The sequence below is a fragment of the Lithobates pipiens genome, unplaced genomic scaffold, assembly GCF_037356315.1.
Source record: "Lithobates pipiens isolate NorthernLeopardFrog02 unplaced genomic scaffold, aLitPip1_a1.2 Scaffold_8, whole genome shotgun sequence".
In the NCBI taxonomy this organism is placed as follows: Eukaryota; Metazoa; Chordata; class Amphibia; order Anura; family Ranidae; genus Lithobates; species Lithobates pipiens.
In genome coordinates this window covers 63,480,508-63,495,494 of record NW_027507903.1, presented here as the reverse complement: position 1 = coordinate 63,495,494, position 14,987 = coordinate 63,480,508, and the positions used below count along the sequence as shown (strand labels likewise).

The 14,987-nt window shown below is 45.4% G+C and overlaps 1 protein-coding gene across 2 annotated transcripts in view; it reads right to left on the bottom strand.

Annotated features, from left to right (window-relative positions):
• The window catches only part of ATP8B4 (ATPase phospholipid transporting 8B4 (putative)), a 531,442-nt gene that overhangs the window by 509,652 nt on the left and 6,803 nt on the right, over positions 1–14,987 (bottom strand). Inside the window, exon 1 of one of the 2 annotated variants that reach the window (XM_077470823.1) lies at positions 2,557–2,721. The exons of the other annotated variant lie outside the window; for it this stretch is intronic. The gene's annotated coding sequence lies outside the window, so the exon portion shown is untranslated. Of the gene's footprint in view, positions 1–2,556; positions 2,722–14,987 lie in introns of those variants that run through there. 2 annotated transcript variants of the gene reach the window in all.

The following is a 14,987-nucleotide window of genomic DNA, read 5'->3' as shown; positions in this document are numbered from 1 at the left end:
CGTCACCTGCCACAAGTTGTGGATTGTCCACTTGCCACGTCACTTGCCACAAGCTGTGGATTGTCCACTTGCCACATCACTTGCCACGTCACCTGCCACGTCACTTGCCACGTCACCTGCCACAAGTTTTGGATTGTCCACTTGCCACGTCAGCTGCCACGTCACTTGCCACATCACCTGCCACAAGTTGTGGATTGTCCACTTGCCACGTCACTTGCCACATCACCTGCCACGTCACTTGCCACGAGATGTGGATTGTCCACTTGCCATGTCACTTGCCACGTCACCTGCCACGTCACTTGCCACGTCAGCTGCCACGTCACTTGCCACGTCAGCTGCCACGTCACTTGCCACAAGATGTGGATTGTCCACTTGTCACATCACCTGCCACATCACTTGCCACATCACCTGCCACGTCACTTGCCACAAGTTGTGGATTGTCCACTTGCCACGTCACTTGCCACATCACCTGCCACGTCACTTGCCACAAGATGTGGATTGTCCACTTTCCACGTCACCTGCCATGCCATCTGCCACAAGTTGTGGATTGTCCACTTACCACGTCACCAGCCACATCACCTGCCACAAGTTTTGGATTGTCCACTTGCCACACCACTTTCCACGTCACCTGCCACGTCACCTGCCACAAGATGTGGATTGTCCACTTGCCACGTCACCAGCCACATCACCTGCCACAAGTTGTGGATTGTCCACTTGCCACGTCCCTTGCCACGTCCCCTGCCACGTCACCTGCCACAAGTGGATTGTCCACTTGCCACATCACTTGCCACATCACCTGCCACAAGTTGTGGATTGTCCACTTGCCACGTCACCTGACACAAGTTGTGGATTGTCCACTCGCCACGTCACTTGCCACATCCCCTGCCACAAGTGGATTGTCCACTTGCCACATCACTTGCCCCATCACCTGCCACAAGTTGTGGATTGTCCACTTGCCACGTCACCTGACACAAGTTGTGGATTGTCCACTCGCCACGTCACTTGCCACATCACCTTCCACAAGTGGATTGTCCACTTGCCACGTCACTTGCCACGTCCCCTGCCACAAGTGGATTGACCACTTGCCACGTCACTTGCCACGTCACCTGCCACAAGTTATGGATTGTCCACTTGCCACGTCACATGCCAGTCACCTGCCACAAGTTGTTGATTTTCCACTTGCCACGTCACCTGCCAAGTCACTTGCCGCGTCACCTGCCAGGTCACTTGCCACGTCACCTGCCACAAGTTGTCTATTGTCCACTTGCCACGTCACATGCCAGTCACCTGCCACAAGTTGTTGATTTTCCACTTGCCACGTCACCTGCCAAGTCACTTGCCGCGTCACCTGCCAGGTCACTTGCCACGTCACCTGCCACAAGTTGTCTATTGTCCACTTTCCACGTCACTTGCCACTTCACCTGCCACGTCACTTGCCACAAGTTGTGGATTGTCCACTTGCCACATCACTTGCCACCTGCCATGTCACTTGCCACGTCACTTGCCACAAGTTGTGGATTGTCCACTTGCAATTGCAATTGTTTAAAATATTTTTCTAATGGTTTTTCATCATTTGCAATCATTTTTGAGATTTTTAATGTAAAAAAAAAGGTCACCTTTAAAAACGCATATAAACGCAAACGCGGCTAAACGCGGTAGCGGCGTTTTGCCGCGTTTTGCGTCTGAAACGCAGAAATTTTTGTTTCTGAACGCATTTTTTTGCTTCTGGAAAAACGAGATTAAACGCAACTGCATATAAACGGAAAAAAACGAGACTGTGTGCATGGACACATAGGATAACATTGAATGAGTTCAGGTGCAGTTGAAAAAACTGTCCAACTGCATCTGAACGCGCGTTTAACTGCGTCTCGTGTGCATGAGGCTTAAATGTGATAACTTGCATTTAGCCGCATTTCGTTTACAGTCCTTTTCCATTTTTGGCTATTTTGAAAGAAAAAAAATGTAAACATTTTCAAACGCTTCTAAACACAGCATGTAAACGTGGCAAAATGGACGTTTTAAACATGAGTTACTATCGGTCATGTTAAATTGTCCAGAAGAGGCTGTAAAAATGTCCCGTATACATTAAGCCTCAGGGCTGTCTATTCATTTCAACTGGCTGCCCTACATGCAAAAAAGAAAAGAAAAAAAAAAGAAAAACACATTAAGGAAGTGCATAAACCTTTTTAGAAAAAAATTGCATGCACATTGGCAAGATGCTAGATAGCGTGCGTCTGCAAAAGTGCTGCACATTTTTGTGCATTGCAAGAAAGCGCATGATTTTGCGAGCATTCCTGCAACAGACAAATGTGAACCTTGCCTTAGCCTTTGAAAATAAAGAAAAAAGTCAAAATTTACTGTAAAATGGTATTATAACAGTGAATTAAAAACATCCAACAAACCAATTGTTAACTAAAACTGCTAAAGGTAAACAAAAATACAAAAAAAAAAAAAAACTACAATAGGTAAAACACATAACACAAATTGAAATATTCAGGAAAGGCAAACGCAACCAAAAACTACTGAAAACAGGGAGAAGAAAAAATATTAACCTACCGTCCTATCTCCAACATTTACCATGCTATTACATGGCGATAAAAAAAAAAACGATCTGGTGTGAAAAAACGGCAAGTAACATTTGAATTGCCTTGTAACATCCAGTTTTGGTAATTCTGTATTCCTTGTATATCACTCAACAGTAGTAAAGAACCGGACATGAAGACACAACAAACCACAAGAGGAAATAAGTATGTCATCACTAACAGATCTACTGTCACCGTTTATTGACAATCTCTGCACCCTTGAGCCATCTTATCCGCCACCTTATATTCACCTGAGACTAATGTGCTGTGAATTTCTCATTCTCCTTACTGTATGACTGGCCATAAGACATGCCAGGGAGGTGAGATGTGCGTAGGATCCATAAACATGTACAGCTGCCAAATTATTTGGGAGAAAACAGACACAATTGTTGAATTAACTTGCCCGGAATCAGTCAGAGGGGCCTGTGAAGGTCATGTCTGTTGATTCGGCAACACATGTAAAAAGACAGAGAGGCGCCATATACAGGAACAGGTCTCCTGAGAACAATGGGATGGTACCTATGGGACCCACCACTGCAAGTCGCATGACACGCATGATGAGGAAAAGCAACACACACACACACACACACAAACAATTCCATAGACGAGGTTTGCTCATGTCATACAAATAAGCAGTTGGATGCATTTTTAACTGTACTCCAAGTGCATAGAAAGTCAAAAATCAAGGTATACTTATGGGTTCACATCAGGGCTCAACAAATCCCAGGCTTCGCGTTGCAATGGCGACTAGAATTTGCATCCTGGCACCTGGGCTTTTGTCAGTCCATTCCTGCCGGTGGCTGCACTGTGTGCTCTCTCTGCCTTCTCCCCTGCTGGGAGCCTGTGGCCGGCCCCCTCCATGTCCGCTTGCTCCTCAATAATCTCCCTTGCACTTACTGTCATGAGTTTCTAGGAGCACTGTCGTCCTAGCAATCAATTATGCTTTAGTCGCTGTATGTGCACACAAGGGACTCCTGACAGTTGCGCATTCTCTTTGGGTCATCTGCGCGCCACATCCAGATTGGTTGCCCAGCCAACAATGCTTTGCTCTTTCATTAGCTGTAGAGGCAGCAGGGACAGACTGCGCACTTATTCGCTAGGGAACTAGCAGAACTTTGATTGGCTTGAGGAGTGGCGCCGCACTGCGTGTTTTTACAGAAAATGTGGCCACCTCTTTACCCAGAGACCGAGAGACAGCAGAGAGAAAGGCACGCCCACCACCGCCAACATGATCTCTCTTACGGACACTCAGAGTAAGAGACACTGATAAAAAGATGCCAATCGTGGCGAAACATATGTCGGAGCGGGTCCTAACTTAATACCCCATACCAGGCTTTGCCCTCCGGAGCGAGACGTGGCATGCACGCCATCCCCAGGGGATTAGCTGACTCACACACGCTGATTACACCTAGTGCCAGGCCAGGCACTTCAACATGTGAGTATAACTGCTATTATTGCTGCTCTTTTTATTTTACTTTATTAAAAATTACTACACTATTCGACTTTTATCCTGCAGTCATTTTTTACATCCTAGTTCAGTGATGGCGAACCTTGGCACCCCAGATGTTTTGGAACTACATTTCCCATGATGCTCATGCCCTCTGCAGAGCAGTTAAGCATCATGGGAAATGTAGTTCCAAAACATCTGGGGTGCCAAGGTTTGCCATCACTGTCCTAGTTCCATCGGTGGCCATTGGAGTGGATTTATGCTGTTAGCGGAACCAATCTGGTGTTCCAAAAGCATTTTTTGACCATCCTTGTAAAAAGGGGTCAAACATCTCTGGTGAGAGGCCATCTTCATGCTGAGCACTTGTGGTGGAAGAACTAGAAGTTTTATCTCTGAGCATTTCGATTTTTGCTTGCTATTATGACAATTTATTTCATTATGCCGTGTACACACGATCAGAATTTTGGTCGGAAAAAGCTTTGGACTTTTTCCTGACCGAATTCCGACGGGATTTCACTCAAGCTGTCTTGTATACACACGGTCACACCAAATTCCGACCGTCAAGAACGCGGTAACGTACAACACATATGACGGGTAGTGGTCGACCGATATATCGGCCGATATTTGCCGTTTTTTAAATAATCGGCATCGGCCGATTGTGCTGATAAAAAGCCGATTTAGAACTACAGCGGGACTTTGAAATGACTTCTGTATAGAAGTCAGTGCAAGTTGACTGAGTGGTCATAGCAACCCTTTCCTCCTCTCTGGGCTGCCAAGAAAAGAACAAAATGATACAAAGTTTACACTTGAATGAATGAAGTCATCTCTGTGTAGAAGTTCTCAGTTTAACCATTTAAAGACTAAATCTTTTCTGACACTTGTTGCTTACAAGTAAAAATCCTGTATTTTCTGCCAGAAAATCACTTAGACCCCCCAAAAATGATATATATTTTTTTAGCAGAGATCCTAGGGAATAAAATAGCGGTTGTTGCAATATTTTATGTCACACGGCATTTGCACAGAGGTCTTTCAAATGCATTTTTTTTGGAAAAAAATACACCATTTAAAAAATAAAAATAAAATAAAAACAGTAAAGTTAGCCCTTTTTTTTTTTTTTTTTTTTTTTTTTGTCCAAAAGTTTTGACTACCTGTTTTTTTATTTAATATATAGTTTTTTTTTTTTATCTAAATCATACATACAAGTAAACTGATTGGAGGTTTGTTTTGTTTAATAAATGTTTAAGTGTAAGAAATTTTCTGTATCACTTATGAAGACTGCTTTCACACTGGAGCGGGCAGGCGTTGATGGTAAAACGCAAGTTTTAGCGGCTCTTTACCATCATTTTAGCGGTGCTATTTGGCTGCTAGTGGAGCACATATATCCCAGCTAGCGGCCAAGGAAGAGGTTAAATGCGCCCATGAAGCACCGCTGCCAAATCGCATTGCATGCGCTTCGGCAGTCGTGCCCATTCATATCAATGGGCAGGAGTGGTGGAGGAGCGGTATACACCACTCCAAACGTGCTGCTTGCAGGACTTTTTTTTTTAAGATCCTGCCAGCGCATCGCCTCAGTGTGAAAGCACTCTGTCTTTCACACAGACTGCAGGGGAGCCATTTTGCAGGCGCTATTTTTAGCCCAAAAGCACCTTAAAAAACGCCCCAGTGGGAAAGGTGTGTTAGATCAAGGGGGATTAAAAATAAATAAATAAAATAAAATCGGCCTAACATATCGGCCCAAAAAAAATCGGCATTATATATCGGCTATCGGCCGCCATGATTTCTAAATATCGGCATCGGCATCGGCCAGAGAAAAACCCATATCGGTCGACCTCCAATGACGGGACTAGAAAAAGGAATTTCAATAGCCAGTAGACAACAGCTTCCGTGTTGAATCTGAGCATGCGTGAGTTTTTGCGTGTCGGAATTGCATATACGCGATCAAAATTTCGGATAGAAGCTTTTTCTGTCGGGAAAATTGAGAACCTGCTCTCAATCTTTTGCTGGTGGAAATTCGGCCAGCAAAATTTCGATGGAGCATACACGGTCGCACCGTGTGTACGCGGCATTAGTGTGCACATTTAGGTTTGATGCACTGTATATTTATTCTTTGGTCAAAGTTTTTTATGAACATGTATAGCGCTAGATCCATTATTCCAATATTTTACACTGATAAAACCATCGGCATCACCCCAGGGATATATATTGTATGTTACTGAATAGCACAGAGGCAGAGGCTGAAAGACAACCTGCCATATATTTACAGCCCATCCCCCCCCACTGGCTCCTAACTTTTTTATCTGGCTCCTAGATTCAAATACAATTTGTTGAACCCTGGTTTACATTATTGCACTGCAGTGCAGTGCAGTTAAAAAAAAAATTCAAATAGTAGAGCATGGTCCATTTTTCCACACCACAAACGCACAGAAATGCATTCAAACACACTGCAATGCATCACAGAGCACATAGAAGCCCAGGGAATGAAAGAAAGAACATAGGACAATAGCAGATAGAAAAAATGCATGTCAACTGCACACACATCAAATGCATGCATATGTGCAAGGAAAAAACATGCAGTAGATGTGCAGTTTCTAATGTGAATGGGTCCTAAAAGCCTAAAGAAGAAAGAAGATGGAAGTGACCACAAAGGAAATGCAAGCTCAGAATAAACGCACTGTGAATGCATGCAAATGTGCATCAAATGTACGTCACTGCACATGCAAAAAAGCGCAGTAAATGTGCAGTTTCTGCTGTGAAAGGGCCCATAGGAGAAATCCTTTGATTTCCCATCCGCACTAAACCGCATGGATGAAGGAATCCCCACTGCCAGCTTTTTAGCAGCTGTCTGAATACAATGGCACAGACAGGGTGCAGCCACTCTTCGGCCATTCATTTACTATCCAGCTCAGTTAAAGTGGAAGTCCAGGCTATATTACCAACCCTTAAAATGCCCCCACCCCCTCCTATCTCCTTTTCTAACTACCCTATAGATGAAAGAAGACTATACTTACCCATCCTCAGGGTGCTCAGGTCATGTGATCGGCTCCCACTGCCCCAACTTCAGTGGAGAGAAGGGACAGCCGACAACGGATAGCCTATAATATACTAATGGGTGGTGTCACCACCCAGGCATTCCATCTGTCATCAGCGCTCTCTCCTCTCTCCTGAAGCTGGCCGCAGGGAAGATCACATGACTGGACCAGAGCACCCTGGGAATAGGTAAGTATATGCATCTTTCCTCTACATGGTAGTTAGGAGTTAAAAGGGAGGTGGGAGCAGTTTTAAGCATAGTTAGATCTAGCCTGGACATACTCTGGTATCTATATTTAAGATGTTGGCAACAACTTGGGGTTATCTGGATATCTCTACTTTGTATACACTTTAAATTTAAAGTCGACTCAAGTCAGGCAAAGCTTGGGGTCCCCCATGGCTCCAATTTCTGTTGATTCAGCAGGAATGAGCCAACATTTGAGCCATCTAAGTCAAGCCTTACAGTAGTTCTAAAGGCAAAAGTGTTTGTTAACCCAAAAAAAAAAAAAAAAAATACAGATTCTGGTCCTTTAAAGCAGATTAAACAGCACAGCGCTTGTGCTGTGTAATCTGCCCCCCTATAAACTGTAAAAAAAATGTAAAATGAAACTCCCTGAGCCTGCCACTTCCTGTATGCCCCTCTCTAAACTGACCACGATAACCAGAGCTACTCAGCCCTGACCACCGTGGTCAAAGTGCGTCCCTCTGTCATACACTGCCCTGCTCTCCTCTCCCCTCACGCTCCTCCTTCCTGCCTGTCAGCACCCTCTCTGTCTCTGCTCCGCCCCATGCCGCTATTATTGAAAATAAAAAAAAATTTATTGTCACTGCCAGGTTCTTTATTAGAAGCTGGCATACCGCACTTACAGCTCCGAGAGGGCTTCTGCGGGAGGAGCCGAGCGGCCACATGATCTCCCCGGCTGATGTCAGAGGGAGATCACGGTCCCTCCTGCAGTAGCCGTGTATCAGAGCTGAAAAGCGGAAGGGAGAACTATTTACTTAACAGTACCCGCTAGAAGTACTGTATAAACATTATGGAGCCTCAGGAACATACAATATACAGCACTGTGTTCCGGTGTCTTATCATATAAGGTCCCCCATCAGATAGCGTCCGCTGTGTACTACGCATGCGCAGTACACAGCAACACAGATTCCGAAAATAGCCAAGGATGAACGGCGCCTGCACACTGAGTCAAGGTTCTAGCCCCACCATCCAAGTGCACATAGAGTAGGAATAAAAAAGAGCCGAGCGCAGCAAGGCCGAGCCCGAAGCGCGGCGAGCGAAGCGCGGCAAGCGAAGCTCGCCCGCGAGGGGCCGTCTAATTTTCACAACCCTATGTCCGCTTGGATGGTGGGGCTACCACCTCCACTCACGGTGCAGGCGCCGTTCAGCTTCGGAAATTTTATAAAGCTTCTTCTGCCCCGTACTGCGCATGCGCAGTACGGGGCGGACGCTATATGATGGCCGGACTGAATATGCCAGAACACCGGCAAAGGGGTGGGAACTTCCAGGAACAAAATGTATTCGGACTGGTCAGCCATTTGAAGGAAGCCTTGCATTCTTTGAATGAACACTACGCTTCTTCTGATTGGCTAGGGCAGAGATCATGACATCATCCGCCTGCCTCAGCCAATCAAAGGAAGCTTTGTATTCATTCAAAAAAAAATACAAAGCTTGGTCCAAATAAACTGTTTAGGGCTCATGCACGCGGAGCTTAAAACACAGCCCTTATACAGGTGCTGAGCATTTGAGCCTGTAAAAGCACCTCCATTTTATATAAGCCGATATGTTCATACACACATAGGTGTTTACATGTGTATTAGAAGAGGAGTGATTATTTATTATTACTAAAATATACACATTCTTGAGAGGATAGAAAAAAAAAAAATTAATAAACACGCCTAAACAAGCTTAAACTCTATGCATGTAAATGCATTCCAACAGCCAGAAAAAATAATATTCTGCCCAGTAGAATACATTTACACTCAAACGCTATATGCGCATAAATTCATGAACAATACGCAGCATGTTTTTTTATGCCACATTCTCCAGAAAACAGTCCTGGCGTTCAGAGAGGATTTTTCAGATGGCCCATGTGCATGAGGCAGACGTCATCGGTGTTCAGCTTCTTCCGTGTTTTGTGTTCCGGCCCACCCATGACATCAGTGCCAGATCTCACACATGTGCAGTCGTCTGACTCTCAGGGATTCATGAAATCTTGCAAAAACTCTCAATGTACAGCCAGGATCACCCACGAAGACACTGGTAATTAGCCTTCAAAGAAGGCATCTGCGATTGCCAGTGCCTCACTCAACCAGGAAGTGGGACTCGATTTTATGTAAATAATCAAATAATTATTTGATCTGGAAAATGACTTGGGGACACTTTAACAGATGTATGCACTAGGCATGTTTACTGTAGTGGAGGGGAATGTTCTGCTTGTCCTGTTATTGCCTAAGCACAATTTTGTCATGTCAACTCTGTCATATGTTAGTAAACTATACATACACTATATTGTCAAAAGTATTGGGATGCCTGCCTTTAAGCGCACATGAACTTTGATGGCATCCAGCGTCACCCGCCCCCCCAATCTCCATGCCGGGTGCCAGACGCATGGATTTCTATGGGTTTCTTTTTTTCTTTTCAGGCGCACGCGATTAGAGCCTGAGGTTCTTCAAAATGGCTGGCCCCCGATCCCACCCACTTGTGTGACAATAGCAATCTAATATTGGCTACCATTTTCCTGCTCTTCCTCCCAGCCAATCAGGAAATGGGTCTTAAGACCCGATTGGCCAGGGGAGATGTGACCAGAATGGCTGGTATGAAAAGCAGTGAGGAAATCGCCCAGGAAGCCATTGAGAAGGAGAAGCAGCTGGGAAGCCGCCCATGACCTGGATGGGGTAAGTAGTGCAGGACAATCAGCCGATTGGGGGGGAGGTTTCTTTGCCACCCCCCCAAATAAATTGAGCACCAGCAGCCACTGATGGCATCCCAGTCTTAGTCCGTAGGGTTCAATATTGAGTTGGCCCACCCTTTGCAGCTATAACAGCTTCAACTCTTCAGGGAAGGCTGTCCACAATGTTTAGAAGTGTGTCTATGAGAGTGTTTGACCATTCTTACAGAACAGAATTTGTGAGGTCAGGCACTGATGTTGGAGAGAAGGCCTGGCTCACAGACACCCCTCTAGTTAATCCCCAAGGTGTTCTATCGGGTTGAGGTCAGGGCTTTCTGCAGGCCAGTCAAGATCCTCTACCCCAAACTTGCTAATCCATGTCTTTATGGACCTTGCTTTGTGCACTGGTATGCAGTCATGTTGGAACATGAACGGGCCATCCCCAAACTGTTCCCACAAAGTCGGGAGCATGAAATTTTCCAAAATGTCTTGGTACAAAAAACACAGTCACTTTCCGCATTAATAGGTCTTCCAAGGTGTGGAGTAACAGATGTCAGATAAAATGGTGGTGTGAAAGGTATATATGGTATCCCGAAACTAGGTGGATGCTGACTTCCTCAGATGGGGTAATCCGAAAGGAACTACAAGAAAAACAGAACGAGTTTCGAGGGTCCCCCCCCCCCTCCTCAGAGCTAGGCACCTGACCTTGGTCGTAATACTAACCATGTCAAATCCTTGATCTTGTTTTTGTTTTGTTTTTATTTACAGCTTCATCTCCTCCAATGAGAGGAAGATACAATGTATCTCTCTTCTCCATTCAGAAAAGGAAGTAAACACAGGGGAAGACTTACAGTGACTAATCGCTGTGATAGCCAATCAGAGACTATCACAGCGATCAGGTGACCCATAATCAGAAGTCCCGGCTTTCGATCATTGGTGAGAGCCCAGTCTCTGTGCCGGGAATGAGGTGTGCAGCGCACTCCCAGCACAAACAGAGATACACAGATATGTGGCCCCACAGAAAAAGACCCACTTCCATGAGGCTGGATATATGTGTACAGTCGGCGGGAAGGGGTTAAAGGGGGGGCTAGGCTATGGCCAATCAAATCTTATAAAAGGTCTGTGGTTACCTCTGTAGCAGCACATACTATGGAACAATTGAGCTTAAAATTTAAGAAGAACGGAGATTATTCATGTTGCTCTCTCAGTAGCTCCGCTCCCAGCGCTCCAATCTCAAGATAATGTAGACTTTTAAGGTACTCCTACGGCCCACATAGACCGTTCATATATTTCCCAATTCCTGCTGAACAGGCTAAAATTTGAACCATGAGTGACCCTGCAAGCACAAACTCGATCAACAAAAGTCGAATTTAAAATAAACTAAGCCGGGTCAGTGGAAAATGAATTCCTAAACTGGGTCTGCATCCTATCAGATGGTCACATTGGGGGTTATTTACGACAAGTGCAAACTGCAAGTGCAAAGTGCAGTTGAAATTGCACTGAAAGTGCACTTGGAAGTGCTGTCGCTCTAAATCTGAGGGGTAGATCTGAAACGAGGGGAAGCTCTGCTGATTTTTATCATCCAATCAAATGCAAGCTAAAATGCTGTTTTTTACTTTCCTTGGATGTACCCCTCAGATTTACAGCGACTGCACTTCCAAGTGCATTTTCAGTGCAATTTCAAGTGCACTTTGCACTTTTAGTTTGCACTTGTAGAGCAAAGTGGATTTGCCTTTCGTAAATAACCCATTTGTTTCTTTTATTTTATTGCCCAGTAACAGTTCCAGTGCTCTACTGTACATTTCTTGAAATGTGTCCATATGTTTTGTTCATGCTACAGTGCATCCGGAAAGTATTCACAGCGCTTTACTTTTTCCACATTTTGTTACGTTAGAGCCTTATTCCAAAATGGATTAAATTCATTATTTTCCTCAAGATTCCCCATAATGACAACGTGAAAGAAGTTTGCTTGAAATCTTTGCAAATTGATTTTTTTTTTTTTTTTATAAAAAAAAAAAGGAAAAAAATAAATAAAAAATCATAAGTATACACAGCCTTTGCCATGACGCTCAAAATTGATCTCAGGTGTATCCTGTTTCCACTGATCATCCTTGAAATGTTTCTACAAATTGATTGGCGTCCACCTGTGGTGATGAATTCAGTTGCATGGACATGATTTGAAAAGGAATACACCGTCTATTAGGCTACTTTCAGACTGGACGTCGTTGGGGACGTCGGCTGTAAAGCGCCGCTATTTTTAGTTGCACTTTACCGTAGTTTTTGCGACCCTTTTCAGCAGCTAGCAGGGCGCTTTTATCCCCCGCTCATGGCCAAAAAAAGGGTTAAACCCACCAGCGCTGTCCATTGATTTCAATGGGCAGGGGCACTTTAGGAGCAGTGTATATACTGCTCCTACAGCACTGCAAAGATGCGGTTTGAAGGACTTTTTCTGGCGTCCTGCCAGTGTACCGCTCCAGTGTAAATCCCTCGGGCTAACACACTGGAGTGACAGGAGAGGCTCCAGGCGCTATGCCTGTAAAGCGCCTCAGTGTGAAAGCAGCCTTAAGGTCCCACAGTTAACAATGCATGTCAGAGCACAAACCAAGTCATGAAGTCCATTAATTGACTGTAGACCTCTGGACAGGATTGTAGTGAGGCACAGATCTGGGAAACATTTCTGCAGCATTGAAGGTCCCACTGAGCACAGTGCCCTCCATGATCCGTAAATGGAAGAAGTTTGGAACCACCAGGACTCTTCCTAGAGCGGGCCGCCTGGTCAAACTGAGCGATCGGGGGAGAAGGGCCTTAGTCAGGGAGGTGGCCAGAAAGCTGATGGTCACTCTGACAGATCTCCAGCATTTCTCTGTGGAGAGAGGAGAAACTTCCAGAACAACCATCTCTGCAGCACTACACCAATCAGGCTTGTATCTTAGAAAGGGTATGTGTGCCGCTCAGGCTCGTCAGAGAGCGGGTATGTAAATGGTGCATCCACTGCTGCTGTTAGAGTGCTGACAGGGGATGGAGCCCGTCCTGGCTCCTGCAAGGGTTCAAGAAAAAAAGGGGTAGCCCCTGGAAGTCTCACATCTAAGATGTCCTGGAGAGGTGAATGGAGTGGCAATCTCAGCCTGGACCCCAACCAGGCCACGCCCCCAACGTCTTTTACTCAGCCCCCTGGAGATTAGTCATGGCGAATCAGGCCTGTATGGTAGAGTGGCCAGACGGAAGCCACTCCTCAGTAAAAATGCAAGTGACAGCCCATCTGGAGTTTGGCTCCTGAAGGACTCTCAGAACGTGAGAAACAAAATTCTCTGGTCTGACGAAACAAAGATTGAACTCAGTCTGACACAACACAACTCCAATCATGGTATGAAGCCTCTGACAAAGCATCACAGCTAATCACAGCGTGAACCAGGAAGTGCGGGTAAACGGCTTTCCTCGGTTCACGCCGACAGGGAGAGCCGATTGGCGGCTCTCCCCGTCACAGGGGGGTCTGTGCTGATAATCAGCGCATTGATTATCAGCACAGCCCCCATCAAAAGGTGGCCATCACCTGCCAGCCTGTACCCCTCTATAAACGCCTGTCAGTACCCACAACAGTGCCGATCAGTGCCCACAACAGTGGTAGTGGCCAAAAAAGTGCAAGCGCCCCATCAGTAATGCCTGTTAGTGCCCCATAAAAGTGCCACTCAGTAATGCCTGTCAGTAGCGCCTCATCAGTGCTGCCTATCCAGTGCCCATCAGTTTTTTTCTTTCAAAATTGTTGGTGTTTTTTCTTTTATAGCACAAAAATTTAAAACCGCAGAGGTGATCAAATGCCACCAAAAGCAAGCTCTATTTGTGGGAAGAAAATGATAAAGGTTTGGGTACAGTGTAGCATGACCGTGCAATTGTCATTCAAAGTGCGACAGTGCTGAAAGCTAAAAATTGTCCTGGGCAGGAAAGGGGAAAGTGGCCAGTAATGAAGTTGTTAATTAATTTGCAAAGATTTGCAAAATTCTGTCGTGTCATTATGGGGAATTGTTTGTAGAATTTTGAGGAAAAAATGAATTTAACCCATTTTGGAATAAGGCGCCTTTCACACATGTGGACATTATGTCCGTATTTCATCCATCCATTTGCGGATGAAATACGGACATACATGCATTCCTATGGGATAGCGGGTGTCTGCGGATGAACATCGTCCGCCTCTGCAATTGTCCGATTCTGCAGACGGAGGAAAATCCTATTTTTCCATCCGTCTGCAGAGCGGATCGGATGAACACAGACAGACGGTCCGTGCTCGTCCGATCCCCCATAGAGGAGAGCTGAGAGATGACAGGGCGGTCCGTGCACAGTGTGCCGGGACCGCCCTGTTATCCGCCGGCTCAGCAGGGACAACAGAGCGATCCCCGCTGAGCAAGCGGATCATCACGGGGCAGATCATTACGGATTCCGTCCCGTGTGAAAGGGGCCTTTTAGGCTGTAACATAACAAAATGTGGAAAAAGTAAAGTGCTGTGAATACTTTCTGGATGCACTGTATCTTCATACTGTTTTGCCGTGGTAATCTGTCCAATATGTACGCTTGTTTTTTTCTTGATGAGAGCCTTGTTGGCTTTTACTTTTAATTTGTATCTTTTAATGATCTGCAATAACATTTTATTAAACAAAAAGATATGGTCAATATTTAGCAGCACCAGAAGCTGTAGGAGCCAAAGGTTTCCTAATACAAAGGAGACTCCTCCATCCGCGGTGTTTAGCATGGCATTGTATTAACATGCTAGCATTGCGTTGTAGTTCTATTTTTCCAGCAGTCCTGTGACTCTCTCACATGAGTGCAGACAAGCCGAAGCACACTGTCACATGGCCTGTAAAGTCACTTCAGGTTTAGAAAGTTCCCGGGCGTCTTTGCAGACCACGCTGTCCAGCTGAAGACTGAAGTGTTTACTGTCAGCCTCTCTCCATCAGCAGATGTCAGACAAAAACTAGTAGACAATACAGGGGTTGTGTCCCTGAGCACGTTACATGTCTACAGGGCTGCCTGCATCTTCCCAACAGA